The sequence below is a fragment of the Python bivittatus genome, unplaced genomic scaffold (genome assembly GCF_059951505.1).
Source record: "Python bivittatus isolate LINGU-HERP-01145 unplaced genomic scaffold, Pbiv_v1 ctg000020_np1212, whole genome shotgun sequence".
NCBI lineage: Eukaryota > Metazoa > Chordata > Lepidosauria > Squamata > Pythonidae > Python > Python bivittatus.
Window position 1 is genome coordinate 30,532,301 of NW_028277030.1, and position 12,885 is coordinate 30,545,185.

Genomic DNA, 12,885 nt, shown 5'->3' on the forward strand with positions numbered 1-12,885 from the left:
TTTTATAATAGCAGATATTCTTCAGAGAAATTTCTGAGTGCATTGTTCCCAAATATCCTTGATTTCTAAGAGCCAAGATAAATTTGAAATAAGATTTTGGAATTAATTATAAAGAATCCTTTCTGTGGGAAAGTGCTTTTCTTTTGAATTAAAATATAAATAAGACTTTAAAAATTGGACACTAGAGAAAACTAGAGAAAATTAAATATTATAATTAAAGAAGAACAACACTTAAACTCAACTTAAAATTACATAATGAAGCAAAATATTTTAATATTGGACATACTGAAGGATATTTTTGAACAATGGACCCAGCAGTTAATTTTAAGAGTGTCTGCCTCCTGTCTTTAAAAGATGTTATGGAAGAGGAACAAGTTCCACCTGACAAAATCGAGACTGATTTGAAAGTGGATTTAAAAATGACAGGCTATAAGAATGATTTGGAAAAAGATGCTACACTGGACATACAAAAGAAACCAGCTGATGTCTTAATAATTAAAAGGGTTATACAAATAACAAGCCAAGAAAGTGATCTGGATAATTTTCCTATATTGGATTTACAAAAGAGGCTTGTTAAAGCTTTGAATAATTTTGTGAGAAGGGATAAAGAAAGACAATGAAAAGAAATCCAGTTTGAGGACATTATTTGAAGGGAATAAAGATCAAGATTGTTAGAAGTAAAAGGAAGGAATATAAAGTTGGTTTATTTGATCAAGATTAAAATAGATATGTTGTTATCTCTGGTAACCCTTAATGGACTTTTGCTGACATCAGGACTGAAATGATGAGGCATTAAGGATTTGTTTATAGATAAGAGATGGGATATGGGAAGAAGAGATCATTTGTTGTGTTTTAAGAGGTGATAAGTTACTAAAATTGTTCATACTTGTGATGAAAGGGGAAGTCATTTCTTTATATATTTCTTTTCTTTTTCTTTACTATATTATTATTATTATTATTATTATTATTATTCTCTTTCTATTTTTCCCTTTTTTCCCTTTCTTTTCTGCACCTTCTTTTTCTTATTCTTTTATTTTTTTAGCTTGTATTAGTTTTTATTGTTGTAGTCTTTAATAAAATTACTTTTAAAAAAAAGAGTTGCAGACTCCATGTGGAATGCACACTCATTTCAAATTGCCTGAGAAGGATTTCAACAAACATCTCTATGGTGACCCTTTTTATTATAACTAAACACAAAGTTGATTTATGGCTTATTCAAACCATTTGTACCTTGTCTGTGAGTTTTGGTTATAAATAGCATAGAGAACAACCAGCATTATTCTTTTAATTTGTATACTTTTAAAAAGTTCAACAAACATCTTGAAAACCCCACCACCATAACTATCATTAAATATTTATGATTCCATACAACCTATCAAATAAAATATTCCAGACAGAAAATAAACTGTGAAACTAAGTGATCAGAAAGGTATCGCTTACCTTGTAAAATAGAAATCTTTAAATTGGGAGACAATTTTCAAAGCTGAACATTTTTTCATTATTGGCAGTAGCATTCGTCACAATGGTTCTAGGAAAAAATACTACACCCTATGGCATAAAAAGAAATTTCATCTTCCAATATTTAATTCTGCTGGCTACTTCTGCTTAGAAGACAGCCATGAAGGAACATATAGGGGCTTTCTCTAGCAATGCAGTAGTAGTACACATAATGCAATGACAGTTTGGGACATTTTAACTATTCCTAGACATTCCATCATCCCCATTAATTCTGGCTTGAAAAATTAAGGGTAATGTTGCTGCAGGTGGAGTAATTAATAAGATTGTGATCTAATCCAGGGTGCAATCAAGCCCAAAACCAGTGCAGTGAAGGCAATTTGAAATATTTTTAAACAGATTCTCCCTGATTCAAAATGTGGAGCTTTCCTTCCAATATGTAGAGTAATTCAGGAACTCTGTTGTGCTGAGACCGCTGCTATGTATATGTATACATGTCTGTATTTGTGTGTGTGTGTTTCACCCTGTTTCTTAGATAACCAATTTCTTCCTTATTCTGTCTCTGTTGACTCTTAAATAGTCAAAGAAAATGTTTCTTATTAGTCCTTGTAATTTACTTTTTTACCTTCTTATTTACTTTTTAAAAATCTATCCTGCTTTTCACTATTAAAAGCAATTCCACCTAATAGCATTTCTTTTCATAATAAAAGTATTAGTGTTTCTGATTATGTATGTGGGATGTTTTCTTGAACTCGTTACTTATATATTATTCTGTCTGGTACTTGTACTTGCTGAACTTACATTTCTACTGCTAGTACTTAAAAGCTGATGTTCATCAAATAGTTCCCATGCATCCAGTTAGTGACACCCACACACACCCTCCCTTTTATCCATTTCTTATTTCCTGATTTCCTGATACTTCATTCCTTATGAACTATTTTTTTCTTTCTAAATATATAGACATGAAATCTGACCCAATATCTTTCTAAGATGTTTGAAATCTTTCCTGAAGTTCAGGAAATACATCTGACCAAACTCAGTTTTTACAGATTCCAAGATGACATGACCCCTTCTCCCAGTGCCCTGCTATTTTTAGTTATTCAGCCATATCAGATTCAAGCAACAGATTCCCAAGTTTCTCCTTCCAGCTTTTGAGTGGCTAGAATTATCTGCGAATCACTTAAAAAGTGTTTTTTGCAGAGTTAGATCTCCAGTAGGTGTCACTACAGTAGTGATCACTCTTTACTGCAATGTCTCCTCTTGTAAAAGTTTTGTCATAAGTTCCAGGAAAATGCCATCTATGTCTCCCAGTTGGCTGGGAATCTACAGTAGATTGTCACAACATTATTACTTCCATTTATCTTTCATTCTGTCTTTACACAGATGCTTTCAACAGGGTTTCAGTTCTTAGTGCTTAAGAGTTTTGTTTTGTTTCTTTTCATAATCAAAAACTGGAATACCAGGCAGTATCTTTACCTACTATATTTTTCCAGCTATTTGGAAGACTAGAAGGTGGCCTGTACCTAACGTATTTTTAAGCTATCTATAAACAATCCTTTTCATAAAATCCTTTCTGTTTCTTTAGACAAGAATAGGTAATGATTATCATTTAACACAAATGGTCCAATATTTTCATTAAAACACTACTATCTGCCCATTTTTTGCTGGCAATGGCTAATTTTTCTAATCTCTGGGTTTGTTTTTGGTTTTTTACTTCTATTGTTGTAAGACATTCTCTTTCTGTTCTGTAATGGTTATTTGTGCCATAAATGCAATTCTGAAATTTTTGAACTTGGACAGTTGTTTGATCTAGCTATTCCTCATTTAAAAGTAGCTTTTTTTCAGTTCACTGAATTGAAATGCATACATTGTGTGTCTTATCGCTGGACATATGTACACATGCTTGTGTGTAAGCAGAATTATTTTAGCAGAAGATGTCATTTGACTTGAAGAGAGAAAAAATGATGAAAATAATTTGGTTCACAGTAGAAATCAGAAAGTTAACGTAACGTTTTACTTTATAGAACTGTCATCATTAGACCAATACGCTCATGAAATTAAATGATAAGGACATACTACTACCAAGTACCATTAGACTTTTATTATTTAGAAGCAAATCAAGGTAGAAGAACTGATAGTTACCTTTAGTATATGAGCTGTTGAGGAAAGTTACTTTGAGTACTTAACAAATCTAGATCAATATTCATTAGACTAATTAGCCAAACCTCAGTTGGATTCCAGTTTAATTAGAGTAGCCTCACTGAAATCAAGGAGGCTGTTCTAAATATGATAACATATGGATCCCACCCCTTAAAGCATAGGAGATTCAAGTTGTCGGTAATATAAACAGCATAATGTAAACTTTAGATACATTTTGAGATATATACAGTATATCTCAAAGTATATACTGTATACTTTCCAAAGTGGAAAGTAATTTTCATATCAATCAAAATAGAAGAAATCTTTATTTTAAATGTAGACAGGTTCTGTTTTAGCAATTTGAACAATCCAAAGAAAAGAACATACGGTCGCATGGAAAAATTTAAGCACCCCCACTCAAACTGTGTTCCAGTTAATCTTTAAGCGAACAAAAGCCAACACAACTTCTACATGGTATGAAGTTTAATACAACTTATTTCTGCAAATCTGAATGTGTACTTACTATTTAGGTGCAGTTGTTCGCAGATTTAAAATAAGAAATAACTAATCAGACACGGTCAATGGTAATGAATAATACATGTCATAAGGAGGTTGTCTGTACACCACTATGGTGACAGTCACTAGTCTTGGTAGTGAAGCAGAGAAATCTCTAAAGGGAATTAATTTGCAGTGTAAATGAATACCTAATTAAACTACTGTATGATAAACCTGCATTTATTGTGTAAACAAGTTGATAGAATAGGAACATAGTCAAATATCTTCCCAAAGTTCCACTGCATATTTTATACTTCACATATGTGATTTCATGAAGTGAAGTAAGGTTGTTTTTAGCAGCCAGTGCATATACCAATATTAAATTGGCTCTAGAATGACTGAAGTCATTGAGGATTTTGCTTGTTTTTCTGAAATATCCTACAATACTATAAATCTGGTTACATTTAATTAAATTAATATACACTGAAAAATTGTAATATATTTGGATTTGCTGATTTACTTTTTTTTTAAAAATGTACATGCTAAGTAGTTCAAACCACTACAGAATGGAGATTGAAAATCTGGGAAGTATAAAATTCTTTATTTCATTATTGTAACCAAAGAACTCTTTGGCGTCACAATAGATTTTGGAAAAGAAATTTTAAATATTTTTTTCACCAAATCTTTGATGAACAGCCAGTGGAAAAAAAATTCCAGTGGCATTTATACTCATGTACTCAAAAAATTTAGATATCTAGGTGTTTAATTTTCATAGAATATATTAAAATAATATTTGTTAATCTTGTTAGCATTTCTGTACTTCTTCGATATTCTTAAGGGCAAGTTGGAATGTGGAAAGTTTTCACCTTCAGTCCCAGATCTTACATTTTTAATGTAAGAATATTGTATAAGAAACCTAATACAATATCTGTTTAGAAAATGTATGGTATGGTTATGTTGTGGAATTCAATTGCTCATAAATAGACTGTTGAGCCTCTAACATGTCTTTATTTTCCTGACATACTCCACTGCAGCCCACTAATATGTCTTCTCCTATTGTCATATTACACTGTTTAATTAGTACATTTGAATGAGAGGCTCTATCCTTGAAACAAAAGGTTTAAATGAATCACCTGTTCTCATTTTAAATGCTTCTCAAGTCTTTATCTCAGATGTTTGGGATTTTTAATGCTGCTGTGTGCTTTGTAACCTTTAACAGAAAGTCCTGTCTTAAAAAAAATTAATTACTGTAAACATTACTCCCAGGCAGATAGTAACAGCATCAAATTAACATCACAGCTCTATTGTAAGTAAATTTTATACTGAGAAATTCCAGTATGACAATTATTTTCTGACTGTGAATTCCAAGGAGCCATAAGTGTTTTCAGGAAGCTTATCAGCATTCTATAGAAAGAAGGTCAATAACATTAGAACTAGAGGTATGCAAATCTTTTGTAAGAGATGCTGTGCAACATGCAGGAGCACATATGAAGCATATCTGTTTGAATCATTAAAACATATTTTCCAGCTTTGTTGCAGCTGTTTCATAAGCTGCTATATGCATATGTTTCCACGGTCTAGTTAGAACAGCTTTTCTGAAAGACCAGGTACCGATCTTGTCTAGGAAAGCGCAGATATGGGAAAATGTTGGTATTCTTCTAGAATGCACACTGATTTCACAGAGGACTTGACTAATGAAGCCAAAGAGACTTCCAGAATTCTTTGTTAAATAAACCAAATGGCAAGTAATATATGTCTTTCCTTTCAGAATATAATATAATCAGAGTTTCTAATAAGGAGGTTTTTTTTTTTTTAAATGCTGGTTGCTGTGAGCCACTTATGGTCACTGTGTGAGATAGGCAGCCATATAAGTTCTTTATATAACTAAATAATAATAATAAAAAATAAAATAAAATGCCCATATTCTGTATAATTGCATTAACAGAGTGGAATATGGCTCAGAAAACATGTTCAGATATTAATGTATTTCTTTGATATAATTTTATTAAGGATTGTGATTATAATGGTAAAATCTAATACAAACTAAACTAAACTAAAGAAAGAGAAGACAATAGAAAGAAAGAATAAAAAGTGTGAGAAAAAAGAAGACAAAAAGAAAGAATATAATAAAGAGAAAAGAAATATATAAAAAAGTTATTTCCAATCTTCATCACAAGTATAAACAAATTTAGTTGCTTTTTACTCCCTCTAAGGTTACAAACAATCTCTTCATCTCATATCCCATCTCTTATCTATAGACAAATCCATAAAGAATCGTCTTTTCAGTCCTGCTGTCAGAAAGTCCACAAAAGTTTACCAGAAGTAACAACATACCTTGTTTTAACCTTGACCAAATAAACCAACTTTATATTCTTTTCTTTCATCAATAACAGTCTTAATATTTAGTTCATTCAAATATTGTCATAGGATTTGATTTCTCTCCATTTCTTCTTTGTCCCATCACACAGAGTTCTTCAAGGCTTTAACAAGCCTCTTGTTTTTCCAATAGGAAAAAAATTGTTCAGGTCACTCTCTTGGTTTATCATTTGTATTTTTTCATACCCTTTTGAATTTTAAAATATCAACCAATTTCTTTTGTAGATCCAGTGAAACATCCTTTTCCAAGTCATTCTCTTGGCTTATCAGTTGTAAATCCATTTTCAATACCATCTCGTCAGATGAAATTTGTACTACATCTGTCATTTCTTCAATAACATATTTTGGACACAGTCTATCCATAGAAACAGACATCTTTGCTGACATTGTTGATATTGTAGCTACTAATTTCTGACTCCATTCTTCAAAAGTCTCCTTCAGTATTTTCATTGTTACAACATTTTGCATTTTATAGGCTTACATTTTTTCCTGTACCTAAAATCATTAGCCCCCTCTAGTGTCCAGTTTTTAAATCATAAAATTGCTTATCTCTGTTATGCCTTCCAAAAACCAAAGCAGATCTATTTCCCATGAGAAGCTGTTTGTTCTTTATAATTAATCCCAGTTCTACAGTAAAAATTTCAATATTCCAAATTTATCTGAACCCTTAGTCCGTTTATAACTTTCTAAGATCAAAATCTTATTTAGCTTTTCGCTGTTTAAGAACTTAAAGAATTTGAAATAAACAGATTAATTAATTTTTCTTTTGTTCAGAGTTCAAGATAAACTCACCTGATGAAGGCTTTTCAAACTTGTTATTCTGAGGGTCTTAATAGCTTTCAAATTTCCAAAAGTGATTAGTAAATGAGGTTTGAGAATTTAGTGTCCTTTCAAAGGCTCCACTGTGGTTGCAAGCAAGATGGCTAATCCCTTCATCTCCTGATGCTCAAACCTGTGGAAAATTGCTGTCCTGCAGTCTCCTCATGAGGAGCAGCTATCCAGAGCACATGTGGGTGATCTTTTGTCTTCTCCTTATCCTGAGAGGTTCCAAGGAACTGGTCTACTCACTGATTGCTTGGTTTTTGCCAGTCATTGGCTCCACTTCCACAGAACTGTCTTTAGTTTGCCATACAGGTAGTCCTCGCTTAACGACCATTCATTCAGCAACCATTCAAAATTACAACAGCACTGAAAAAATAGACTTACAACCTGTCAGGGAAAAATCCATGTTAAAACACGGGAGGCAGACACACCATGAAACAAGTCACTTCAAAGTTCCAAGTGCTACTAAAACTTTAAAACTTTATTGAAAATAAATTCAGCAAGAAAAATTCAGCGAGCAAAATGCGATTAAAATGCAATTAAAACACACAAGCACAAGGTACTTACACATTGCAATGCCGACCTGCTTGTCCGAGCCGTCAAACAGACAGCTCGTTCAAGAGGTACCATTTACCTAGATGCCATCCTTTTTATTCCGTTAAACCACAGACCACATTATGACGATCAGATCATTCCCTGAACTGATGTCAACACGTGTCATCTGTGCCCTGTTCTTGGCACTTTTTATCTCAACAACATATTTGTAATTTCCTTCATTTTGTAAGTTCCTCTTCTTTCTTGTAAATGCCCCCGCAGGTTACATATCGGTTATCTTGGCCTTACTGAATGCATTCAAACCTTCATTAAAACATATAATAAGCTATTAATAATTTTCCCTCACAAACCCATGCCTGAAGATACAGCCATTGCAATGCCCCTGTGGTCACGTTATCAAAATTTGGGCACTTGGCAGTCCACCTGCACTTACGACCTCAGGGGAGTTACAACTCCCCCCACCCACCTATCTCCCCCCATCTATCCCCTTTTGGTCACCCTGCACAGCATCACTTGGTAGCAGTGTGGGGGCTGGGGCTGAAGTAGAGGCCTGAGACCTTTAGCAGTCTCAGCCAGCTGTCAGCACCCCCAGACCTCGACTTCAGCCCCAGCGCCACCACTGCCACTGACGAATGCCACCTCAAGCCTCACACCGCTGGCCTTTATTGCCTCGCACCATTCTCCAAGCCACGTCCCTTGTTCCTTTTGCAAGCTACATGCTCCATACCTTCTGCAAACTGGCATCCTGTTCCTTTTGTAAGTCACACATCCCATACCCTCTGCAAGCCAGTGTCCCATTTGTGCAAGACCTAGGCTTAACAACCTGTGATTCTCGCTTAACAATGGCAGCTGAGAGTGCCAGGATTACATCGCTTAGTGACCTAAATTCTGGTCCCAATTGTGGTTGTTAAGCAAGGACTACTTGTACCTCCCCCAGAAGTCCAGATATTAATGTATTTGATCATATTACAAACATTTGAAATGAAGTCCTAACTAGGTTGCATTTTACCAGATTTGATGTTAAATCCAATATTTATCACTGTGATTAATATTTGCACAAATTACTGTATATAAAAAATCAAAATATAAAAAATGACATGTTAATTTTAGGACTAGATTAGAATAACATGTATGTGCTTGTGTGTTTATATACGCACATGCATGAGTTCAAGATTGGGGTTTTAAGTTTGCATCAAGCTGGAATATAGCAAGTCATAATTTTAACAATAGAAGATAATACTGCAGTAGCTACTGAAGAGCATGGATCTGACTAGAGATATAGCCTACGTAGAAGCCATAAGATCTGAATGTCAGCCAGTATGATGAGAGGAGAGTGCATGAGGCTGAGACAAATGTGGTTTCATATCTCCTGCCTTTGATCAGTTTCTGAGCATAATACAATCCTTCTGGTTAAAACTTTTGTTCTTTAATTTCAATTTTGTCTTTCAAAATTATTCATATCATCACATGTAAATTAAATATTCACAGGCATACTGAATTTATTTGTATAAGACAAATACACTTGCAAATATGAAACTAAAAAATTTTGAAACTTCGTTATCATTAATCATTACAATCAGGATTTTTGGGGGCTGGGGGTTCCTATGAGTACTTCAGGTCTCTCAGATATGTTAGATTCCCTTGAAGTACATGGAAATTCATTTTTCCTATGTGACTTTTTTGGGGGGCAAATGGATAACTACTAAAGTATGTAAATGTGCTTCAATCAAATTTTGTTTTCCTTGTCTGAAAAGAACAATAATTTTCTATAGTGTACATACAATACTACTTTTGCATGAGTTCTAATTCAGTCTTTTCTCTGACCTCATCAAGAATCCTAAATATCATCCTCCAAATCCAGATTAGCCTTTTTGAAGCAATATGATCCACTAAATGGTTTCCATGTTGTTTGTCAATTTGAACATAAACAAATGCCCCTTTACTGGCTAGGAATATCCATTATATTTTATTTTTATAAGAGCAGTATAATCACTTCATTCGTGCTATAGATGATTCCCTTGTAAAACTGTAGAAAATTACAAAAACTAGCCGTCATAACATGGACACTAGGGAGAAAAAATTGAATATTTGAAGGAATATATACTGCAGTAGATTTACAAATATAAATCACAATGAACTGAATATAAGAGTTTTTTTTCATTCATGGCACAACTGTTTTAGACTCCACATTGGGAGATAGCCCTGTTAAAAAAAACAGCATCTCTGTAGATTCTACCCATACTATGGATCTTCATTGTTACAGCCCTGCATGAAATCTTTTGCTATTACAAGCATGGACATAAGAATGTCAGCCATTTTTGTTCTGATCATTATATTCAGCTCAGTATTGGTTGTATGCTCTTTCATAATGAGAGAGAGAGAGAGAAAAAGATGATGCAGATTTATTCTATTATTTATTCATGAATTTATTATTTATTTCTTTTTTATTTTCAGAAAATGAATTTGGAGGAAAACTGGTGAATCCAACGCAGTGATAGGCTTGGAAAACAGAGACTGGACCAAAGAACGATTATTTCACTAAACAATTTCAGGTACAATTGAACGATATACTATTGAGAGATTATTGACGAAAATCAATAATCTTTTTGTGCTTTTCCTTTTTGCTACTCTTGGTGCCCCCTGTGACATTATCTGATTGCTGTTCCACAGCTTCTTGGATGTTGCATTCTTAAAAGGACAGTTCACACTATAAGATTAAAGTCTTACCGAAATACAGAATATGCATATACTACTTCTGCTAATGCAATTATATAAACAGCATAAAGGAGCACCGATTCCCAAATAGCGTTAATTTACTATAGCATTTTCTAAATACAAAATGAGAACTGTGAGAAAATATCAAGCAAATATATATGCAGGTTTATGGATTTCTTTTAAAATATGAACATGTACACAGACATGCAGGTACACATGCACAGAAAGTTAGTTGTATTTCTTTCTATAGTCAGCAGTAGTTTTCTAGTAGCTCTCTCAGACATAAAGCAGAGATTAATTTGTGTGGTTTTATGACACTCAGCAACCTAAGAATAGAATGGAAATGGATGAAGATGTGCATAATTGTACTTAGAAATTTGTTTTTATGAGGTACTCCTTATTTATAGTGCTACTTTGGAACAAAGTTTCTGAACGCCATGCTACATCATTTTGCAGTAAGATAGACTATATCGTACCTGATCTGTGCTCTTGTAGAGGAAGGAAGGAAGATACATCTCCAGTTATTTCGCCTACTCCTGTATATATGAGTAACAGGATATTGGATGCATCTAACTGTCTCAAATGCTACCTAGCAATGGGTTCTTGAAATTTGTCATTACTAATAGTATCTAATCTACTCCTGCAACAGGAAACAATGATGTCCGCTGTTATAAAAACTGTTTTGTTGTTTTCACTCAAATAAATGTAACACCATATGTGAATTTGTATTTCTTACTTTATTGGCGTTGTTTCCACCACACAGTTAGGTGAGGGAGATTTGAATTATATCATACTTTACCCAGTGGTTTCAGTGTATGACCTTAAATTCTTGAGAGAAAAGGCAGAATATAAATGCAATAGTAAAACAGACATTTTTTTTTTATGGAAGCTTTCTTTATGGGGCATCTTTCTGACTGATTTCCACCTGTTTAGAAAATGAACTATATATTTTTGAAATTAATTAGCTGAAAATAATTAGATCAAATTAAAATGCTTTCAATTTCTAAAGTCATTGATCATTCACAACGTGAACATTTTTCAGTATTTAAGAAATGTGTTTGTCAGAAGACTTTTGACAGGCCCCAGCTTTCATTGTCATATGTTACAGCTGCAAAAATTGTGGCCTTGACAATATCTACTTCTGTTGTCAGTGCAGTATTTCTGCACTTTAATATTTTGCCTAGCTTTGTCATAGTCTTTCTCTGAAGTAGCAGTTGCCTCATTATTTCATGGCTACCGTTCCCATCCCTGCCAGTTTTGGGGCCTAGGAAGATAAAGTCTGTGAGCATTTCAACTTCTTCTCTGCATTGGGTTGGCCTTTCCTATTGATATAACATAGCTTTTTTATAAATTATTGAGCAGCAGACTAGGTTTGGCACCATTGTCCTTCACCTTCAACAATAGTTTACTTGTGTTTCACTTTTTTCACTTCCAGCCATCAAAGGAGTATTAGCAGCATATTTGAGACTATTGAAAAATTTCCCAGCAATATTAATTTCACTTTCCATTTATGCTAGTTTAGCATTTCTCATGATGTACTCTGTACATAAGTTACAGTACATAAGGGAGCAACACACAGAGCACATACCCTTTGTGATCTTGAACAATTTAGTCACTGCATATTCCTTCTAACAATTGCTTCTTGGTCATCATACAAATTCTTCAGTGGGCAAATGAGATGACCTGGAACACTCATTTTTTAATTTGTTTTGATCTGCACAATCAAAAGCCTTTGTAAAACCAAAAAGGCAACCATTTCTGGAACTCCCTTTTCCCATTCCTTTATGCTAGCAATATGATCATGGATGCCTCTGTCTCTTCTGAATCAGCTTGTATATCAGCAGTTCTCATTTCATGTATTTTGAAATCTGGATTGCAAAATCTTGAGCATTATTTAAATAGTATGTAAGGTAAATAGAAGTGTTCAGAGCAGTCTTTAGTACTGTTCTATATTTGGTACCAGAATGTTTTGCCAATCCATTGGCCACTGCTGCTTTTCTATATCTAATTAGAAACCACATATACCACTTTATCATATTGTAAGATTTTAATTATTTCTGCTGGTATTTCATCAACCCCTGTAGCTTTGTTGTTAGCAGTCTTTTCTTAGGGACTATTTAACTTCACTTTCCAGAAAGTCTGGCTCTAGTTTAGCGATCAAACCTTTGTATCAATGACTGGTTTTAGGATCTTTTTTGTGGAGAACTTCTATATATTGGCACCATCTGTTTATATCTCTTCTAACTGATTGTTGCCTTTTCTATCTTTTATCATGCCTATCTTTCTTAAAAGTTCATTGATTTCTTCAATTTTTTAAAATAAATATCT

At 33.6% G+C, this 12,885-nt stretch overlaps 1 protein-coding gene across 1 annotated transcript in view; it reads left to right on the plus strand.

Moving 5' to 3' along the window:
* The first annotated feature begins 10,306 nt into the window (after positions 1-10,306).
* Positions 10,307-12,885, plus strand: part of MYT1L (myelin transcription factor 1 like) — a 237,386-nt gene continuing 234,807 nt past the window's right edge. The window contains exon 1 of the mRNA XM_088136652.1: positions 10,307-10,394. The gene's annotated coding sequence lies outside the window, so the exon portion shown is untranslated. The remainder of the gene's footprint in view (positions 10,395-12,885) is intronic.